The sequence below is a fragment of the Lygodium microphyllum genome, chromosome 17, assembly GCF_053477565.2.
Source record: "Lygodium microphyllum isolate KBCC chromosome 17, Lygodium_microphyllum_v1.1.10, whole genome shotgun sequence".
Classification (NCBI taxonomy): domain Eukaryota; kingdom Viridiplantae; phylum Streptophyta; class Polypodiopsida; order Schizaeales; family Lygodiaceae; genus Lygodium; species Lygodium microphyllum.
Window position 1 is genome coordinate 27,793,024 of NC_141151.1, and position 10,392 is coordinate 27,803,415.

Sequence of the window (10,392 nt, forward strand, 5' to 3'; positions counted from 1 at the left end):
AGCTCTGGTAGACCTGTGCAAAGTAGGTTCACTCCCAGGTACTCTCAAAATATCCTTGGTCTTCCTTACTCCAGGTGTAACAATAGAAGGAATACCCAACTCATCATCAATGCTCTCTTCTGAGCCACTAGATTCACCATCCACATAAGAGTGACTTGCATTCACATCAAACATGGGCTGATCTACCTTCTCTTTTCCTTTTCGTAATACTTGCATACCACTATTTGCATTGCTTTGAGAAGATTCTCCTGATCTCAATCTACCTGTCCATGGCGAAGAATGTGAACCACTGCTAGAGGACGCTCTAGGTCCACTAATATCTTGTGACTGCTGCTGTGAATTCTGTGCAGCATTACCATTTTGTGCATCTACATTATCAATCACATTTACTGGTTAATACAAGCTACTCATCTCATAAAAAACAACATCTTTGCTCACTGTAAACTTACGAGTAGAAGGGTTATAGCATCTATACCCTTTTTTCTGCAAAGAGTAACCAATAAAGATGCACTTCTCAGCTTTTGGATCCAACTTGGATCTCAACTCATCTGGCACATGAACATAGGAAATGCAACCAAAAATCTTCAAATGAGAAATATCTGATTTCCTGCCAGTATACCTCTCCTCTGGAGTCATGCCATGTATTGATGCAGTGGGAGTCCTGTTCATTATGTAGACTGCTGTAGCAACTGCCTCAGCCTAGTAGAAATCTGGCAGGTCTTTTTCATTGAGCATGGCACGAGATACCTCTCCAATATGCCTATTTTTTCTTTTTGCAATTCCATTTTGCTGTGGGGTATGATTGCATGAATATTGCTGCTTTATGCCATGCTTCTGCAAGAACCTTGCAAACTCATTTGAGAGGTACTCTCCCCCTCCATCTGACCTTAGGCATTTTATTTGCAGGCCTGTTTCTTTTTCAACCATAGCTTTAAGAGTTTTGAAATGCCCAAAAACCTCACTTTTCTTTTTCATAAAGTACACCCAAACTTTTCTGCTATAGTCATCAACAAAAGTGACAAAATAATGACAGCCTCCAATAGATGCAGCTTTAGTAGTCCACACATCAGAGTGGATTAATTCCAATGACTTCTTACTCTCTTGAACATGTCTAGGAAATGGTTTCCTTGCCTGTTTTTCAAATTGACAGGCTTCACATACCTTATGCATTTCTGCAACCTTCAATTTAGGCAATCCTGCAACAATATTTTAGGCTTGCATTGATTTAAGTCACTGTACATTAACATGACCAATGCGTTTATGCCAGATATCAATATCTGCAACTACATCGGTCCCATGTGCAAACATTGCTGCACTCAATTCAGGCATGTCTGCATCCAATGTAAACATTCTACCCTTCTTCTTTCCTTTTGCTATCAAGCGACCTTTATTTTTCATATCCTCAACAAAGCATCCATGAGAATTAAATCTGACCTGCAAGCCCTGCTCAACCATTTGACCAACGGAAACCAGGTTCTTGGTGATATTCGGGACATGAAATACATCTGACAGGTATTTCTTTTTCCCATCCTGCATAGACAAAGGAATATTTCCAATCTGCACAGTAGGATGTGTAGTATCATCACTAGTCTCCACAAATCCTGGTTTTTCCATTTTCCTTGCATCCTGCATCCATTCTGCATGACCTGTCATGTGGTTTGATGCACCTGAGTCAACATAGCACACCGTTGCTTTCTTCTGCAGTTGTCATAGAATTGGTCATGTGCTGCACCATAAACAAATGCTCATTTCTGTCATCACCTTGTCTACTAGAAGATGCATAATTCCCTTGTTGCAATTTTCCATTCATGATGTCATTCTGCTTTTTATAGCAGTCTTTAACCATATGACCCATTTTACCATAGTAGTAGCATTCAACATTGCTATTTGCATTTTGGACTCTTTGCCATCCACCACGACCTCTTTGGCTCCCCCTGCCTCTAGAGTTACCATGTCCCCCTCCATAGGGCTGGTTTTCTTGAGTTTGTTGCATATTCTGATTTCTACCACGGCCTCCAGATCGGCCTCCTCTACCTTTGCCTCTACCTCTTCCAGCATTTGAGTAGAAGACACCTTCTTTTGAAGTTCCTCCTGAAGAAGATGCACTACCATTTCTCTGCTCCTGAGAAATTAGAAGAGCAATCAACTCCTCAAAATCAGGAAATCTTTCATGGATGGAAATCAATGTTCGGAACTGTACATAATCCTTTCCTAGACCATTCAAGGTCACAGAAACTAAATCATCATCTTCCACTGCGACCCAATGGAAGCAAGTGCATCTGCAATCTTCTTCACATTCATGTGGTAGTCATTGATGCTCATACTTTCTCTTTGCACATTGTGCAACTCTTGCTTGAGCTGCATTTTCCTGGCTTGCATATTTGTGCTATACATTTTTGACAAAGTATCCCATGCCTCCTTTGGCGTACTTGCATCCAGAATATGCACAATCATAGAGTCTGAAATGCTGATAGACAACCAGTACATAACTTTCATGGCTCTCTCATGCCATCCTTTAAATGCCTGCATTTGTTGTTGATTAGGAACATCAGGAAGAACTGGTTCTTCTTCATTTCCTGCAACGAATTCCCAACATCCTTTTCCCATAAGGAAATTCGTCATTCTAAACTTCCATGCTTGGAAGTTGTTCTTGTCAAGCTTTTCAGTGACAATCTGTGAAAGAGAATCAGACGCCATTATAGAACACTGCAAAAAATTATGTCACTGCAAAAAACACAGCTTCAGCCTCACAAGGGCAAATCTGCAAAATTGACGAAAGTGGTATTTGACCACACAGTCACTTCCTAGTGACGATTTTGCATCAACAGGCAACAAGGATGATTCTGTAACTCCCAATGTCTCTGCGCATAGGCATACGATGCAATTTCTACAGTAACTTTTCACCGAACTGTAGAATAGTGGTCGCACAGCAAAAAATAGGGCCTTCTCTTGAGTGCGTACGGAAAACTTCTGCCTCTAAAACAGGCACTGAAATGGCCTCGAATCAAAAAAACAGGGCAACTAAGGGCTAAAGCCCTTGCCCGTAGCATATACTACCCTCTTGCTACACCGCGAAGGTCGTCTCAATCTGAGACAATGCACTCTTGCACTTTCCGGCTGTGCTACCTGCAAAGACTTGCTCCCAAAACAGAAAAATGAAAGCAACACTGGTCCTCTGTAATGAAGGGGACCTAGAGAGAGAAGGAGAGAAGGGAGAGACTGCAGAGAGGAGAGAGAAAGAGAGAGAAAGAGGGTGATGAGGAGAGAGAAAGACTAAAAGTAGAGAGAGAAAGGCAAGAAGAGGAGAGAGAAATGGCTGACAGCCATGGAAGGACAGGGAGGGAGGAAGGTGAAGAAGGTGAAAGGAGAAATGTGTACAGCTCCACTCAAAATGAAGTTTTTGTCCTAAAAAACAAAGATCGGACTTATTGGTATAGCCAAGTAGTAGGTTGCAGAGTACTACTCTGTACAGCATTACAAGTGGCAAAAGATAGTTTGGGGGGGGGGGGGGGGTTCTTGGCATAGACCCACTAAAAGATTGCCTAATATTCAAGAGTAGTAATAGTCTATGCAGAGGGTCAAGGTCAGCCTGTAGCCACCCGGGTCAAAAGGGAAAGTGGTATCGCTGCCATGCATTGGATCAGCTTTTATAAGGTCAAAGTCAAGTACAGCTGGAAGCATGATTAGCATGGTGGTATTCTCTAGCTCTTCAGTAAGCCTCTCAGGCATCACCATACTCTGTATGACTGAAGCATATGAGGCTGAAGTCACCATTGCATGGACTGCATCAACCCCTAAGTGTTGCATATTCATGGATCCTGCATTCTTAGTGATGTCCACGCATTTAAACTGCAGGTTTGTGGACTGACGGGGCTCCCGCATGGGGTCATGATCATCCAAATTCACATGTTGCCCATGGTCTTCTTTCTTGAGCTGAAGTTCTTGTTGTGGACCCATACCAAAATGGTCTTCAACAAGATCTTCTCCATCCTTTGCATCATAATACTCTAATACCAAAAGTATTTTGGCAGTCTTTGCCCTGCATGTGTCTTGATGATTATAAGATATTGGCTTAGCACATCGATAGCATAAGCCTGTAGCATGCAATTCCCGTATCGTATCACTAGTAAGATGTCTAATCCGGTTAGCCTTAGATAGCAATTTACACACATGCTCATCACCATCGGTCATCTCAGTAATAGTTCTGACATGCTACTCATAGTCATCTTGCTGCTCATGTACAACTGATGGTTGTCCATGCTCATGACCATAATGCTCATGATGTCCATACATATGGTCATACCAATGTGGCTGTTGCTCATAATGATATTCATGCTGTCCATACTGCATATGGTGATAATAGCCCTGCTGCGTATCATAGGGACAATTTGGTTGAGCATATGCATGTTGACTATAAGTAGGTGCATGCACTTGCCTTTGCGCATCAAACCCATGCCAATGGTCATGGTAGTCACAATGTCCATGAGAATGCCATACATGCCTTGCTGACCAAAATGTCCATGGGTGCCATGTTGCCCATGCATTATATGTAGACCAAACTGATTATTAGGGCTTTGCTGCCCAAAATTCCCATGCTCCCCATGTGCACATGCATTGGGGCCTTGCTACCCAAAATTCCCATGCTGCCCATGCAATAAATGCAAACCAAACTGAACATTGGGTTCTTGCTGCCCAAAACTGCCATGTGCATGCTGCCCATGTGCATCCTACGTACTATGCTGCCCAAAAATTTGCATTTTGCCCTTGCATATAGCTTCCACTATGGGAGAGCTGCTGTCCCAAGGATAGGCTAGAAGGGTTCGTCACGGGTGATGGGACAATGGGTTCATCATGTCACATAGGGGGACTCACCCAGCTCATAGGTGCTATGGGGAAGGCCATGGGTGCCACCAAAACCTTGTGGGCTATGCCCGGTCTCCAAGGTAGGAGGGGAGTTGGCCTCATGGGGAGGGACATGCTCATTGGGATGAACCGAGGAGGTGGATGGAGGGGATAAGGGCGTCCATGAGCTCTATGAGTAAGTCCATCTTGGCCATCATCTCGGAATGACGGTAATCTTGGCGGGTTTCCATCTCCCTATGGCATTGTTCCATCTCTCGATGTCGTTCAACATGGCGGGTCTCATGTTGGCATAGGGTTTGCTTGAGCATAGATAAGCGGTCCATCTCGGGGGCGCCCTCTTCAAACATGTCTTCATGATCCTCCTGGCTGAGCTAGGATCATTCATTGAGGTATGGGAGTCCCTTATTTCATGCTGGAAGTCCTCCTGGGCCTTTGCTTTACCCTTGTGGCCTGCCATCTCCAGTACAGTCCACTAGACCCCTTGTTACAGAAATGACGATATCTTGAGCTAAAAAGCTCTGATCGCCAAACTTTTTGATTCAAATGAAATCCCTCGATCCCCTCTACGAAGCTATGTAAAAATATATCTGATAGTAAATGATTGGGGCTGTGCTGTAATCACTTTTTGTGGGTTGATTGTGTAGGACTGCTGCCTGTCCCACGGTACCTCTGAGCACAAAACTAAGCGTATCTCCCAAACCATAGGACGGAATGGAGAGATTTTTAGTTCAAATTGAAGGGAGGATACCCTCTTCGAATCAAGCTATAGAGCCCGCACTCAATCACACAAGAAGGCTTTGTTGTAATCAACTTTTAAGGGCTGACTGTGGAGGACTACTGCCTGTCCCACAGTACCTCTGAGCACAAAACGAAGCGTATCTCCCAAATCGTAGGGCGGAATGGGAAGATTTTTAGTTCAGATCGAAGTGGAGGATGCCCTCTTCAAATTGAGCTATAGAGCTTGCACTCTGTCACACAAAAGTCTTTTTTGTAATCAACTTTTGTGGGCTGACTGTGTGGGACTGACTGTCTGCAATACCCTGCAAAGACTCCTTCAATGAGCATGCCTTATCCCAATGCTGAGGTGCTTATTTCAAGACATCTAGGGCCTCAATGGTGGTTCTTAATGCCACATAGAGCCATACATCATTTGCATCCATAGTTCTCTTGCTGAGACCATTTTCATGACTGCATACCCTGCCCATCACTGCATACATCCACCATACATTCGTTATGCATCCATCAAGTCGTACAGTTGCTGTCCATACATGTGTAAATAGTGCAGTTCTTGCAAATCCTTCATAATTATTTCATGTTTCATTGGCTACCACAAAAACTAGCACTTTGATGGTTGCAAGATACTTGAATTTGCGAAGGATATTCCCATTATTATGATGTCAGTAACAAAAAATATGCCCATGATGGTGAATTCCATTTCTCTTGGGACTGTGGAATTCTTGCTCACGCCATTATCGCAGGACAAGCTCAAAATATTTGGCAACATGTTGTTCGAAAGGCATTGGACTCAAGAGATACATTACTACCAGGTTTTCTTGAAATAGGAAATAGATCTGCAGAGTTGCATCAGTAGACATCTGAAGTGAATGAGGAGGAGAAAGTGTCTGGTAAAACTGCCTCTTTAGTTATTGAAGTGCCAAGTGCTCAATGCTTTGTACTTTCTGCCCCAAATGAGAAATTGTTGCATCATCAACCCCTTAGTTGGACCATCAAAGAATGGGCCTTGACTGAAGCTATCCACTGACGAGTCTTCCCAATCACTTGACTCTCTGCAAGCTAATATCCATAAAGAAATAGATTGTGATTTCTTTGGTCATGGGAAGCAAGAAAAGAAGACATCAACAAGTAGCTTCTCTACTGCATAGGCTCGCAGTCTTCATCTGTGGACAAAAGTTTAGAGTGTGAGTTGAGTCAAGATTTGAAATCTGATGTTACAGAATTTGAGGCTGATAGCATCAGTCACAACTTGCAAAACCAAAACCTCGCAAGGTTAACCCTACCACTGTGCCCAAAGAGCTAGATTCTCATGTTTCTAGCCAACGCAATGCTCAACAAAGCACAGGTAATACTTCCCTCACCCCTCAATGAGTGTCATCACAGTTCACTTACATGTACAGTCAACAAGATCGGGTATGGCAGGCAAATGGTAATTGGGGTTATCATCCCTAGAGTTATCCTGCCCAGAATCCTAGCTTGAGTCAAGAAGAAGTATGGGCCGCAAAGGCACATGCTTGGGCTGCATCAAAGGCAGCTCAAGATGAATCAAATCCTGCTCAGCCAGGGAGCAGTTGAGCATCTCAAACGAAGGTCAAAGTGAGCCAATAAAACCATCAAATCAGCTTACTCAAGGAATGACAAGTTTAGATCACTGTGCACATGAGATAACTCAACCATTGGAGCCATTGGAGCAAAATACTATGTCAGAGACTGGGCAATCACAACTAAGCAATAGGCAGTCTGTTTCTGCTAGCTACGTAGGGGACTCCACTTCAAGCTTTGGAGTAGACAATGCAAACACAGGTCCCCCAGGTACTGACAGACTTGATTTTACATCCCAAGGCACTTTGCCACCATCTGACAGCCTCCCTTTCAATCAACAGCCAACCAGTTTAATCACACAAAGTTAGGCATCCCCACATGTTTCTTTACCATGCTTCACATACCCTGAGCAGCCAAGTACACTGGGCTATGAGCTTCATCAACACATCAAGTTCCTCCAAGCTACTCGCAGCCCCCCCCATAGCATCTTACACCACATTCCCAGTCATTACCACATATGCATTTGCGATTGCTACAGGCCAACCAGTGCAGCAGCAACATCCACAAGGGTTTTTTCTGGCATCAGTGACATGCTCCTCCTGAACTGAACCCAAGCTAATCAAGTACTGCAGTGATGCGAGCATGGCAGATCCTTCTCGCCTTCCTGCTTCTGTCAACCCTGGCGTATTGCAAGGTTCTCACAGACGCGGACAACAAGAGCAACAAATTCCAACAACGAGAAGCCACTGACGCGAGGGGCCCTGTTTTCACTTCAAATCTCAGAGAGAAGGCTTACTTTATGCTCGCACTTGGGCGATCCTGAGATCACAAGCCCAAATCAAATTTGCACTGGCAAAGTGCAGCTGGCACCAGGCCTAGTCCTGGGTCATCAGAATCTAAACATGCCTGCCTTTTATTGTTAGTGGCCATAAAGATTGCTGCTTGGAGGGTGAGACTGGATGGATTCTTGATCTTAAGCAAAAGCTTAGATCTGTAGCATACACCATCATGGCTTGCGGTTGACTGGATCATGTTTCGTCTATCCATGAATTTCAAGCAGTAGCTCGTGGTGATCATTGGAGGATGGGGGCATTCGTCGGTAAATACGCAGCTGAGCTCATTGTAATCGCCAAGTACATTGCAACTCCCAGTAAAGGGATTCTGGCTTACGAATGAGAGCACTAGTACAATTGGCAAGCGCCTTGCCAGCATCAATGTAGAAAATGTGGAATCCAACAAGCAAGCCCTCAAGGAGCTCTTGTTCACCACCCCTGGCGCTTTGCAGTACATAAGTGGGGTTATCCTGTTTGAGGAAACCCTGTATCAGATGACTGCAGCCGGGAAGCCATTTTTGGATGTGCTGAAGGAGGCTGGTGTCATCCTTAGCATCAAGGTAGACAAAGGCACTATAGATTTTGCTGGGACCAATGGTGAGACCAAAACACAGGAGTTGGATGGTCTTGCCCAGCGTTGTTAGCAGTACTACAATGCTGGTGCTCAATTCACCAAGTGGAGAGCAGTCCTCGTCACCCCTTGCCATCTTGGAAAATGCCAATGGACTTGCCCGCTATGCCATCATATATCATGAGAATGAGCAGCTGCAAAAGCAAGTTGCTCAACTGAGCTCTGAAAATCAGTACCTACGCCAGCAGCTAATGCCTCGCTCATCATTTGCAAGACTTGTGGCAAGAAAGGAAATCACTGGCTCCATCACTGCTTCTTACAGCTCCTGTGTGTCTTCCAAGAAAGTTGCCATCTCTGCCTTTGTACCTGAAAAGTAGGGTTTATTGTTGGAAAATGAGACCAGATTTGGGGGAAAGTAGAGAGAAAGGAAGGACCTAAAAACTAGGCTCTGATACAAACTGTAATGAAGGGGACCTAGAGAGAGAAGGAGAGAAGGGAGAGACTGCAGAGAGGAGAGAGAGAGAGAGAGAAAGAGGGTGATGAGGAGAGAGAAATATTAAAAGTAGAGAGAGAAAGGAAAGAAGAGGAGAGAGAAATGGCTGACAGCCCCATGGAAGGACAGGGAGGGAGGAAGGTGAAGAAGGTGAAAGGACAAATGTGTATTCATCAAATGGTGCCCATGCAGTGTCCCTTACACCTTTTATACTTAGGTCAACTTGACCTAAGTATTTCCCCTCCATTACATCCTCTTACCAGAACACCGCAAACTTGGTTTGCTTTCTTGAGCTCGTTACCATGAACAAGGCTCTGATACCATGTCAAGATTGTGGGAGAGAAGGAAGGAGTCTCACTTGTAGCTTTCTCACTTGCACAATGGGGGAATACACACACAGGTGGAGGCTGAAAACAGTTTTCCTCTTCTTAGTTGTGTAAGCCAAAAAGAACTCTAGTACATAGAAATAGAAGAACCCTATATATGGGCCTCAAACCAAACACAACTAACTAAGGTGGCATACTAACTGAGCCACAAACTAGAGTAGATAAGGATAGTTGTCATCTAGCTATTATTCATGGGCGGTGTACCAACCGCATCTGCAGCTAACAAGTCGGTGACATAAATGCACAACGGTCACCCTGGCATATCACGAGTGGAGCTCGATATCTCAACAACCCTCAACTCCTCCTATGCCCAAGGATCCTCCCTACTTATTACAAAGCAACCTCTTGCCATCAAGGGGGTCGATCCAAACTCTGTGAGCTACCAAAATCAATCCCCCTTGGTAAAGGGATCTGCCACACTAGCCTTTCATTTCTTTCTTTTTATATTATCTTTTCAAAAACGGCATTTCTCACTTAAGGTTATAAAAAATCAATTTCTTTCTTTCTATATTGTCTTTTATTAAAAACTAAACATTAAGGTTTTAAAAACCCCATTTCACACTTAGCCAAGTTCAAACCGATTATTCTTGAGTCCCATTCAAACTTGTTTTCTCTCCCTAAACCAATTTGACCTTAGCCCCTGTTCACACTCATTATTATATGAAGCATTTTGATCAAGTTAAGAACCCTTATTATGAGAAACCCCATCAAAATCATGTTATTCCAAAGCCAATGATATATTCTCGTACTCTAACAAACATTGAAAGTCATGAGCTAAGCCAAATTGCCAATTCCAAAGCTATAAATCCATGTATTATTTTTGTTTTATGCCAAAAAAAAAACCATGGCACTATATCTTGAAAAAAAGAGTATCCCAACTCTAAAAACATCTACCCAATATGCAAAAAAAAAAGCTTTCCAAAAGTGATTGGTGAAGTAAAATTAAGTGGAGATGGAACCAAAGGACAA

At 43.6% G+C, this 10,392-nt stretch overlaps 1 pseudogene; it reads left to right on the forward strand.

The window, feature by feature from the left end:
* The first annotated feature begins 7,298 nt into the window (after window positions 1–7,298).
* On the forward strand, window positions 7,299–8,617 carry LOC148021724 (fructose-bisphosphate aldolase, cytoplasmic isozyme pseudogene; annotated as a pseudogene).
* Window positions 8,618–10,392: the final 1,775 nt, after the last annotated feature.